The following is a 13,059-nucleotide window of genomic DNA, read 5'->3' on the forward strand; positions in this document are numbered from 1 at the left end:
AGGCCCTTTCTGTCCGGCAAGGAAAAAGAAATTGATTTGCCTGGAACGCATCACATATTGAGGAAAAAATTAAAACAGGGTACTTTTGCAAAGTGACTGACTAATAATACGATTACGAGAGAGAGAGAGAGAGAGAGAGAGAGACTTGACATTGTAATAGATCACTAGCGTAGAGTGCGATACTTCAGCGAGCAGAATAATCTCCGCATCTGTTGTAAGATAATCAAATTCCGCTGTAAAACCCGCCAACGATAAGTCATCTAGAGAAAGTCTTACAAATCCATCAATAAATGGAAATCTATAACGGCTTTACACATCCCACTGATACCTTAACAATACCGCCATATTCTCTCTCTCTCTCTCTCTCTCTCTCTCTCTCTCTCTCTCTCTCTCTCTCTCTCTCTCTCTCTCTCGACTAAAAAGTAACCACGAAGCTCTTTAGCACTGCATTACAGAACCGCTGTCCATTTCCATTTATCCATTTTAGAAATATTTGCTAAGCATATACTACATATTTATGAGCCTAAAACTCTTGGTGATGAGGACACTCGTCTTAGTAACATGAGTGTAGCATGAGTGAAGACCCAGGATGAATTCCAAGTTGAGGACGGAGTAAAGCGGGTAAAATTTGTTGACACTCCCCGGCTTCTATTGATTCGAGCAGTGAAAGATACCTGGTAACTAACGAACATCATCTCAAGAGTACCAGCTGAACTCTGGAGCGTCGTAGCCTCTGGAGGTTCAGATCACCAAAGTGCAGATCACAAGATGTCCGGACGGTGAGTTCTGGAGCCATCCACGCCAAGGTGGACGAGCCAAACCAAACATTGACTTTCGGGTAATATGTTGGTTATCCTTTCATTCTTTTCGAATGTTAATGCAATACAAACGGGTTTCGAGTCAAAATCTTTAGTTCTTTTATCAAGCTAGTGATCACGGACAAAGGCTAGGCATACTTAATCTTATGCCACTGATCTTGGGCATTATGTCCGTTTGGTAGTGCGGTTTTGTATGTGTATACCGCAGTGGCGGATCTAGAAATCTTTCATAGGGTGCACTTAGGATTTGTTTATTTACATATATATATATATATATATATATATATATATATATATATATATATATATATATATATAAATATATGTGTGTGTATGTAACATGTACTCACATACGGTACATATATATCAATATTTATATGCAAATGCATACATAATATATATATATATATATATATATATATATATATATATATATATATATATAAAATTTACAACATATGCACATTTTGTATGTACTAAGAGAAGAGAGAGAGAGAGAGTGAGAGAGAGAGAAGACGAGAGAGAGAGAGAGGAGAGAGAGAGATATTATAATTCTGAGCTTGTTACATTGTTTCTAACACCTGTCGCTTACGAAGTAGTAGCAGGTGAAATTGCTTTGGCAAATACAAGCATTAAATACATGCATGAAGGGAAACAAAATATATAATTTTATTTTCAATGTTTCTATCAATATCCTACTTGTGTGCAATGAGTGCTACATATCAAATTTTAATTATGCATGGGGGGGGGGGGGCGTGACCAGGTGGGCCCCCTTAAATCCGCCACTGGTATACTGTATAATGATACGTGTAACGACAGCAAAAACTGGGGGTGTTTAATGTCTAAAGCAAAATGACGCAACACTTACCAAGCACCAGTTAGTCCATAAAAGACTGCTTGCCACTCACCTGAAACGATAAGAAAAACACGTTAAAAAGGCAGAAACTTGAATATACAGTAAAACCAAGATAAACGACGACTAACACCAACAGGATTTACACGCAACAATTTTCAAAAATGGTTTATCACATAGATTTAGGGTGTATACACAAACTATAAAAAGGTGGGACAACAAAAAAACCTATTCTCACCCTTCATATTCATCTTATTTACATTCATACATAAATGTGTGTGTGTGTGTATATAATATATTATATATATATTTATATATATATATATATATATATATATATTATTATATATATATATATATATATATATATATATATATATACACACACACACATACTTGGAATAAACACACACACATACTTGGAATAAGAAATGTGCACGATACATCGGCAGAAGCCATAGGAACTGTTCAAAAATAATTTGCCACAAAAATACATTAAATACACGAAAGTAATTGGCACGAAGCCGTTCTTTTCAAATCTCTCTCTCTCTCTCTCTCTCTCTCTCTCTCTCTCTCTCTCTCTCAACAGGTGGCAAACAACTGGGTATGCAATTCACGTCTTGGGTCGACCGGGGGGCACACTGGATTCTAGGGAACGCACCCATTCATTCCTCGTAAGGCTGGGGAATCGAACACAGGTCGTCCAGTTGTGAATTAGACGCGCTACCAGCAAGTTGAGAGAGAGAGAGAGAGAGAGATCAACTCGACTTCAGCATTAATCAAGTGGAGGAGGGTCTGATGACAGAGCTCCCCAAAGTTCACTGAAGAGCCCTTTTGGGAGATGGAATGAACTTAAGAGGGGAAATCCCGCGTATTACCTTCATGACGTCAATGATGACAAATTAACAGATTACACGGGATGGATGGAATCAAGAATGACAGCGTTGATTATCCCAATAAAAGTCAAAATACGCAAAACAGCTTCTTTTCAGATAAATGCACTGGAAAGATGTAATCACAGTAAAAGTGCAAATATAAGAAATGAATCGGTTTTACATAATGCAGTGCTAATGATAATGATGATAAAAGTATATTTACATCTGACGTAAGATCCAGGCGTGAGAAAGGAATTAAAATACAAAAAATGACACTACTGAATAAAATCCTTTCAAAAGAAACACTAAATGATAAAAGGAAAATTTAACAGCTTTGTGAGGATACAAGCTCAATGAATTGAGAAAATGGATATTGTGCAACTTTTATCTAAAATGAATTGAGTAAAATTAATATGACAGAGAGAGAGAGAGAGAGAGAGAGAGAGAGAGAGAGAGAGAGAGAGAGAGAGAGAGAGAGAGAGATTAACAAAAACGCGAAACATGATAATGAGAATATGTATAATGGAGAGGGAGAAAGGAAAGATTTCATAAAACATACAACAAACGTCAGCTAAAGTTAATAACTTTCCTTATGTGATATTCACCGATCTATTCATTTCCTTATTTCCTTCTATTGTCTATACGTATACATAATAACTATATCAATGTCTGCTTGATATTCTTAAAAATATTCATTCGACAAAACCCGAGAGAGAGAGATACTGTAAAATCACGTCTACGGAGAGTTTGTGTCACTAAAAATCATTTTTGAAGTACCAGGTGAAAGTATAACAAAACACTGATAAAATCAGTAAATGAAGAATTTAAGACCAAAATATGAAAGACGGACGAAGGTCAAGTAGTACTGCCTTTTGACCTTTCCTCCGTAGCAGGGACCTCCTTTCATGACGCACTAACTCGAACTGGGAGCTAACTTATTACCAAATTGTTGTGAAACATCTACATAAAAACAAACAACCAAAAATATAAAAGCTCTGATAATTGACTAATTGACGGTAGTCACTGGCCAACTAATTATCTAACATCCTGCCCGCCTGTATGGAAAAAAAAATAAAACTGGAACAAACGGGCACCATAAAATATGATCTCATTACGATAAGATAACAAAAGTTTGTATACAAATCCCTGTGTTCCGAGCGGGGACTTCATGGCGTTAAGCTTCCAAGCAAAATTGAAAGGGCTTCAATACAGCAGTCACCAACTTCCGATGCAAAATTGGAAATTGTGAAGATTCTAAACACAGACATTCCGTGATAGCATAATCATGTTCCAAAACGAATGACTGGTGTAATATTATCATCAACCGGTGGCACGTTCAATTCAAAATTGACATTTCTCGGACAATATGAATTCTAAAGCACTCATTTTTATCTGTTGATATCATGGCCGTGGGTAAAGAGTTTCAGATTAAATGTTTTTATTCAACGGCCTGTGTCTGAGGTTTCCCGACATGTTGCCTGTTTTGAATTTATGATTAATTGTGAACAAATGGACCTCAAATCTGTCGGGCAGGAATAAGGCATCTTTGACGATTCAACTTTGGTCGTTTCAGGATAAAAATGTCTATTACAATGGTCCTAAGTTATTCACTGGTATATACAGATTGATTCTGATACTGAGTAACATCGGATACAGTTACTAACTTACCTATTAATAAACTTTCGGACAACTGACTTGTTAAGACTCGGCTGAAAAAAAACAAAAAAACTAACATACTATAATTCTCAAGTTAACGCAACGAAACAACAATATAGGGTTCCTGGTTTCTTGTGCCGCAAATTCAGGCTGTGTGCGACGTTAATAGGATTTGGGTCTTGGCCGCGTTGTCACCTCTCAAAATCGGATGTTCCAGATGTGCAAGTTATAAGGCAAAAATGGTGGTATTTATACAGCATATGGATCATGATTTTAAAGCATCGCGCAGACGGCGCTTTAGTGTTGTGATGTATGAAATTCAGGCATCGTACTGAAACGATAACGCACAATTCAAGGTCTTCAATTCCAGTTTGTTTTCTGTGAGCGAAGGCAATAAATGTAGAAACTGGTGCCCTGCATTAAGTGTCTTGGCAGTGGAATTAACTTCTTGGGGAATGGTAGTTATCAGGTTACTGTCCCATAACAAAAAGAAAAGCAACTCCAAGTCATACATTCTCTCTCGCTCGCTATTTCTTTCATTTATTACAGGTGCTACATAGAGAAGAATTTAGCCAGTGGAAAAATAAATTAATAATTAAAATAAAATGAAAAGACAAACAAATCATCTATAAATACAACAAATACAATAAAGGGGCAAAATATTAGGCAACAAAAGAAACAGTGGAAGGAGAGAGAGAGAGAGGAAAAGTCTGCAATGCGACCCTTCCGCGACCTCCACCCACAAGACCATAATAATGAAGCAGCAACCTTCCTCCAAAGCTGCTATGGAGAGAGAGGTGTCAGTACACTCACTAAGAGCTGGATTGACTCCGCATCAGAGGAGGAAACAAACCTTAAGGAAACGCCACATTTCCAAGTAAACCAAGATAGACAGAAGCTCGGTATATGCCACAGCAAACAAATTGTGGGTAACGATGACAAACGCCATTTGAAAAATATTGAAAGGAAGAGTTGTATTAAACGTGTATTGACATGTAATGTAGAGCTTGCACGCGCGCAACTTTCATTTCCGTTCATTAGTGAGTGAGAACCTCTTCCCCAAGCCCTCAATTGCTTTGTCGAAACACAAAGCAAAATCCATGCACAGCTGCCTCTTCGCTTTTAACATCAAAGCAAATTTCTGAAACCAATCGGAGCGGATGAAAACACCACCACTACAACACCATCATTCATTAATAGAACATATGTAACAGTCATGCAAATGCCCCACTCTTATGCTTTCCATTTCATTGTCCATTTCTCTGAGATCACGAGTGCCTCTTCATCCCACGCAATGTTCAATGACCTGCAATCGTTCGTTCACATAATATGGATTGAGAGAAAACTCCCTTCTCGGGTAACAGAGAGAGAGAGAGAGAGAGAGAGAGAGAGAGAGAGAGAGAGAGCGAAGAGAATGGGGGGGGGAGTGGGGGGGTGGGGGAAATCAGTGTTCCTCTCACCATGAAAGGCCCTAAAATGATCTTACATTAAAACTGAATTCCAATGCGCATTAGCATCTTCCCATAAAGCGCAGGAAAGAAATCTCACCCACAATAACACTTTTGTTAACGGTGTTGCCCTCTAGATAGATATACAGCACAATCGGCAAACTTTCTATTCTCAATCACTTTATTATCATGAAAATTCCATCCTAGCATCACTGCTTTGCATAATTTTGCTGAATAACGGGACAATAAGAGGAATAATGACATACGTACCTCATGAATGACAAACTTTCGAGTTAAAATTAGATTTGTTAAATATTTGGTGTAAGTTGTCTCACTCCGCTAATCATGATTCTCTTCATGAAATCAGCTGCTGATATTTACGGAAAGTGACAAAAATGAAACTATGGTATCCATTTGATCATCGCGATGACGATTTCGTATACTCCTGTGTGAATGGGGATTTTCTTTTGTTGGACGTTAATGAAGGATTTGGCTAAGGTATTTGGGTAGGTAAAGGCAAAAGGGTTAGATTTTCCGAGAGTCTGGGTCGCCGTCTTAATCCTATCCAGGTGTGGAATTTTCATTTTATTGTTGGGTGTCTCTCTGGTCTTGTCTGGAGGGGGTCGGTAGAAAATGACGTTTGCTTTATGAATCGCTTTCTCAGTTATATGGTCAGGATACCTTAAAGATGAAAGCTGCTTAAGAATTAGTTCAAATTCCTTTTCCAGGAAATCTGGGGAACAAATTCGTAAGGCTTTTAAGAATAGGTTGCTGGTATTCTGTTGTAAAAGAAAATTTTTATCAGTCTCTCTCTCTCTCTCTCTCTCTCTCTCTCTCTCTCTCTCTCTCTCTCTCTCTCTCTCACACACTACACTACCTTTGAGGAACCATAATTTAATTTCAAAATCTTGAAAAGAATAAAAAAAATTGCAGGAAACCCCTGATCTGTCTTTTCCTTTAATTGTGGCGCCATGTATCAACATAATGAAAAATCCCATTAAAGTTCGAGGGATCCAGACCTGAACGGTGGATTTTCATTCAACATGATTAATAAAACGATCCCCGACCATTACATATGAAGTACTTAGATTCTCACACTATATTGTTACAGGGCAGATAGAAGTCTTCATTACGCGGACCCTATGGGGGGGGGGGCTCCTTTAAAGCCAACCATTGATTATTGCTCTCGCAATATTGACCGAGTTGACAGGTATCTTCGTCACTTTTTCAACCATCACGGAGGTCTCTCATCACGCATAAGGATCAGAAAAAAGAAGAAGAATTAGACATGTGCACAAACTAAAAGTAGAGGCAAAGGAAAGAAAGGAACAAACCCAGCAGACGGAACAGAAACAATAGCGAAGCCAGTGGTAATCAAGTTGAAAACTGAATAATAGATCCTCGTCAACAAAATTAATATATTCTGCCAATATACGTAAGCGTGATTTCAACGAGGAAAGAATGAATAGGATTGGCACTGGAAAATATGGCTGAGTTTGATGATGCACATGTAGCGATTTGAACGTGGCAATCTGACCCCTGAAGGTGTCGTCAACCTTCGAGGAAAGAGACTACTGGTGTTCCCTTTCCACAGAGAATGGGAACTGCATCGAATTTCAGACAGAGAAATGTTACAATCTGAGCCTTACAAGAAAAAGGCTTTAGAAAGATGGTTGACACACGAAATTGGCCGGTTCACCGATGATTCCCTTCCTTCTACTGCCAAACTTTGGGTTTTTCTCCTTAATTCCATTTCTATGGGCAAAGCTCAATCATCTCCCATCTCTCAAGAGGCTGGTCTACAGCCCCTTCGGGAAGATTCCATTCATATTCCTTTCCCCTTCTTTGCAATACTGTTGTTGGGTGTGGAGTAGCTGGCTACTGCCCCGTTTCCTTTTGAAAAGAAAAACAATTCGAAATTTTAAGGCAGCCATAGTATGGAATAGCACAAGAGGAACGGCGGAACGGAACATAATGAGTCATCTCGTCTTGGGCAGATGCGATAAACACCAAGGAAAATACTACCCAGATTTGGTCAGCTGGAAAATAAAAACCTGCAACTGCTCCCATAATTAACATTCACAAGGTCAATGGAAATAAACACCAAAACGCAGGGCAGCTCAACCTCAGGCTGACAAAAGGGGATGAAAAATAACATGACTCTTTTTTATAAACACTATCAGAACTATACGCAAGTTCACTCCAAAATTCAGCATTACGGCGATGGCAATCAATGAGCTAAACACGAGTACTAATCCAAGCTCTCGTTGTCGGTATCACACAATAGTTGTTATACACGACGGCCATTCAGTTTACATTTCAAGTTTACAAACTGTACATAAACATGCACAACGCGTGACCTCCACAACACACGCTAAAGGCTACACCAATTCCCAACTAACTCCACAAAAGCAAAGCTTGAAAAACAAATCACGACGCCCCCCCCCCCCCCCCCCCCCCCCTCTTCTCCTCCTCTTCTCTCACCCCCCCTCTATCTCTCTCTCTCTCTCTCTCTCTCTCTCTCTCTCTCTCTCTCTCTCTCGTTAGCATGAAAGATGAAAGAAAGAGAATGATCGATAGATTTTTTTAAACAAAACTACGGTTTATTCTGCTTTGAAAGCGAGGGACGTGTGCGCGCCCTTTTTTCATAGGTAAACAAAACTGACATCCGACCTCGCATCCGAGAACGGATGGGACCGTATTCGTGCGCTCGGTCGGCCTGAAGCGAAGGATTGATTGTTGACAATTTAATAATACGAGAAAAGTCCCCGTTCTATTGTGAGCATATGAGGCGGAATCGCAAACTATTCCAGCCTTCCGACTAACGCCACACAATTTCCAAGAAACAAAACGAAAAACTTTGGCTAGTCATGTGAATTTACTTCGGACTCGAGACGGAATGAACAGAAACCCACCGATTCGGTCTCATGACCAAATTGTCTGTATATGAACTCGACACTGCCATCAACTTGAAATCAAACAAGCGCTACACGACACGACATGAAAAAAAAAGTAGATGTGTAAGGAAGACCCAATACTTAAGAGTAGCGAGGGTAACAATAATGCGAGTTACAATCTCTGTCAGCAACAATAACAGTAAAAACAAAAACAACAACAGCACACTCGAGCGCCATTGACAGAGGGCCTCGAAACTTCTCTAGAAGCCTCGTTGACCAAAAGGCATTTTAAACTTGGAGAGGGGAAGAAGCAGTAGTCCTAGAGAGCCGTGGTTGAGGGGAGACTGTGCGGTTGGGGTCAAGATAGAGAATGAGGGACAGATGGATGGGGGCTGGGGAAGAGGTTTCAGGATGCTGGGATAAGAGAGGGTTTACGGGGGGAGGGGGGGGGGAGGTAGGTATGGCTGGAAGCCCTTCAAAGATTTCCCGAGTGAATATGACGAAAGGCTGTCGTTCTCCGAGATCTTTCCTTAAGGACCTACGTACATGTTCAGCCATCTCCAACGACAGACTAGAGGAGAGGAGGGGCGGGGAGGGGGAGAAGAGGAAGCGGAGGATGGGAGAAGAGGAAAATCTCCAACGAATGACGGGAAAGGGAGGAGGGACCTTCCAGACCAGAATGAGAAATATAAAAGGATGAAATTATAAAGTGAAAATGGAACATTCTAGGAAGACACATTGTGGTTTTGGAGTCGTGAGCGAAGTCGAACAAAACAGACTTCATTTACTTTCATATTCTTTCTCTGGACAAAGGTCTGCCTTAAATTGAAGACTATCCTTAGATAAAGGTCCAAGTCCAAAAAAAAGGATATTGCAAATGTAACATTCAATGTCCTAAAAATTATCGTAAGCCTATACAAAATCTCAGGTTTCCTTAAAATAGTGATGATCAAGCAACATTTGCTATTCAGTTTTTTCTCGGAATGTCAAGCTAAAATGGTTTATTGCTCAAATGAATAAAGCATAGGTTATGTACGTACAAGCAATTGCACGTATCTTTAGCTCTTCCATCACAGTAACATACAAATATAAACACACACACACACACACACACACACACACATATATATATATATATATATATATATATATATATATATATATATATATATATATATATATATATGTGTGTGTGTGTGTGTGTGTGTGTACCATATATATATACTATATATATATATATATATATATTATATATATATATATATATATATATATTATATATAATGATGAAGAGCTTTTGGTAGACAAAATGAGATTGGAAAAGTAAAATGCCACTTTCTCTTAAAAAGAAAAGTACTTAATCAGATGGTCCTACCAATATTAACTTATTCATCAGAAACCTGGAGCCTTACTAAAGCCTTAGAACATAAGCTAGTTACAACTCAAATAGCTATGGAAAGAATAATGATGGGAATAACACTAAGAGACAGAAAAAGAGCAACACAGATACGAGAGCAAACTAAAGTAGAGGATATTCTAACAACAAGTAAGAAAAAGAAATCGACGTAAAGAATAACAGAATAGGTCCCTAGAGATTGCCAACGTACCAAGGGAAGGAAGAGAAGACGATGAATTGACGAGCTACGAAATTTTGCAGGTATACAATGGCATAGAAAAATCATAAACAGAAGGGAGTGGAAGGAAGGACATGTCTGGGGCCTTTGTCCTGCTGTGGACTAGAAACGGCTGATGTTGACGATGTAGCACGAAGGAACACGTACTTGAGAATATCCTTAAATCCACGGTAGAAAGATAAGTGAAACAGGGACTTGGAACAAGTACTTGAAAATGTAGAATATACTACGAAAGTACTTGTTCCAAGTTGGTTACACTTACCTTTCTACGGTGGCTTTAAGGAGGTTATAATGCACGTACTATCTGTGTATCGCTAGCTTTGTCAAATGGTTAATGGTTAAAAAAAAAAAATCGATACCAGTGAAAGATCCCTGACTTGATTCCAAAGCAAGTCGGATCGCTTTGGCCACATTCCTTTATCGTGTCTGTTGAGGTGACTTATGAATTCGGCACTAATGCTACTTATACCAGTTGACTAACTACCACGTACATAATATTCTGCTTAGGCTTAGATCAACAGAAGTAGAATAAGTTTTCCGGACAGTTCCTTGCTCACTACTGTCAAACAAGTGCGAACCAGGTCCTTTCATTACTGACGAGAGAGAGAGAGAGAGAGAGAGAGAGAGAGATGCTGACACAAAAACAATACAAATCTAGAGCGCATTCAACCGATATTTCAGAAAGCTGTTGGTAAAAAGTGGCACTCCGCTCTTCGACAAATTGTGTCCCAAATGAAAATGTCTACAACGCCTACGAAACAACCAAGTGAAAAATGCTAGATACATTTCATCTATCCATATATTTACATTTGATTTCAGATTTCACCATCTTTCTGCTCCCGGACGAACTGAGTTTGTATTGGTGGATGGGAACACACTTTCCTTTTGTAGTGACCTAATACAGCGCACTTCAAGCCTCGGGCCTCGGCCAGTTCATACGTCAGAAAAGACGCAAGATGATCATATCACATTTCAAAAGTTGCTTTTGCTCGTAAATCTCTTCCAAAGAAGGAACATGTTTGACGTCAATACCTGGTTCCTTCTACTCTTCATTTTCCCTCTCTGTGGTTTTATTTCCAGAAACATTTCAAATGCAGCAACGTACTAGCATGAATATCATATAACACTTAACTATAATATAAAATAAAAATAAAGCTTAATCCGTCCCAACTTTCGACTTATTACATCCATGAGTTGATAGTTCAAACAAATACGGCATTGAACTAATCTCACGATTAATAAATATATCTGTACCACACAACAGAAGCGCCGACCAGTGACATAAATCATAACGGCCTTTTAATCAACTACATCACTGTACAGAAAATTAGTGTCTGGGATTCATGTAGTCTCATCAACGACGTTCATATAACATTTCACCTGAGAGGACCCTCTCTCTCTCTCTCTCTCTCTCTCTCTCTCTCTCTCTCTCTCTCTCTCTCTCTCTCCGATCAGAAGAAAGAGAGGAAATCTCCTACAGAACATAAAATCAAAACGCACTGATCAATCACTGGCCTCCTCCGACAACATCCCCATCCACGAGAGGAATATATATATCTCACTGTCCTCACACTAAACCCATTCACATTCTGTAGGACTGAAAGGGTAATAGGATGGGAATCCCTTTCCAAAATAGTATCTGCAAGGGGGAATGGGAAGGAGGGAGAAGGAATGGGAGGGAGGGAGAAGGAATGGGAGGGAGGGAATTCCCTCTTTGGATGGCTCAAGTGATATGCAATGAGCAAGCGCCTGTAAGACGGGGGTCGTCGTGCCCCATCAATATTCAGGAGAAGGGGAGAAGGGAGGGAGGGAGGGAAGGAGCCGTGCAGGATTGGGAATATAAGAGGGCGTGATTAGCGGTAAGGAAACGTCTTGAGCAGCATCACCTATAGACAATTTCAAAAAGGTTAATGATGATCATAAAGAGGCTCTATCACGCATCACTGAAAATGAGAATTTTTTAATAAATAGACAAAAAGACGAACATATTCATTTTTCAACATGAAGCCATTTTCCCTAACAGGAAGCACAATCAAGGAAAAAGACATCACGCGGATCACTGCCACACTCTTACTTTTATGAGGAGCTGTGGATAGATTCGTCGATCAAAACATTTTAATATGTGCGGCTTCTCGCAAAAAAAAAAAAAAAAAAAAAAAAAAAAAAAAAAAATAAATAAATAAAAAAATAAATAAAATAAACGTTACTTCTAACTAACTTTTAATCTATCTTTCTATACGGTTATATATAAAATTTTACTATAGGAGTTCTGTGATACTTCATCTGTTCCTCATAAGATTAACTACATACACAAAAAGACCTTTGCATACGTTAAATAATTTTTAGGTAGTTTTAATCTTTTACTGTTACCATTGGATGCAGTACGTTTAAGAATTCCTTGGATTACAAGTGAAACATCTTGCATTCTGTTGTTTCACTTTCCTGGAGGCCATATATCCGGTTTATTAGTATTACTATTATTATTATTCTTATATTATACATACAATATACACACACACACATATATTATAATATATATATATATATATATATATATATATATATATATATATATATATATATATATATATATATATATATAATGTAAGCAAACGCACGCTAACGAGAGAACGAAACGACAAAACTGCTTTGAAGTGAATTAACGAATTGTTTAAATAACCATTTTTCCCCACAAGGGCATCCCGATTGTTCTGTAAAAGCACGAGGAAAAATGATGGCACTGCGGTACAAATGGAGACCTTTAAAGTTGACAGAAAATGTTGAAAATATATCGCTACCACTTCAATAAAATACTGTGCATAAATTCATATGTTTCATATGTGCAAAGGCGTAAATGTGTACACATTAATGGAATGCA

At 38.5% G+C, this 13,059-nt stretch overlaps 1 protein-coding gene across 5 annotated transcripts in view; it reads right to left on the reverse strand.

The window, feature by feature from the left end:
* Positions 1–13,059, reverse strand: part of LOC135196905 (stress-activated protein kinase JNK-like) — a 395,869-nt gene that overhangs the window by 37,742 nt on the left and 345,068 nt on the right. The window contains exon 1 of one of the 5 annotated variants that reach the window (XM_064223716.1): positions 1,687–1,726. The exons of the other annotated variants lie outside the window; for them this stretch is intronic. The gene's annotated coding sequence lies outside the window, so the exon portion shown is untranslated. Of the gene's footprint in view, positions 1–1,686; positions 1,727–13,059 lie in introns of those variants that run through there. 5 annotated transcript variants of the gene reach the window in all.

This window comes from Macrobrachium nipponense, chromosome 18 (genome assembly GCF_015104395.2).
Source record: "Macrobrachium nipponense isolate FS-2020 chromosome 18, ASM1510439v2, whole genome shotgun sequence".
Taxonomy (NCBI): Eukaryota; Metazoa; Arthropoda; class Malacostraca; order Decapoda; family Palaemonidae; genus Macrobrachium; species Macrobrachium nipponense.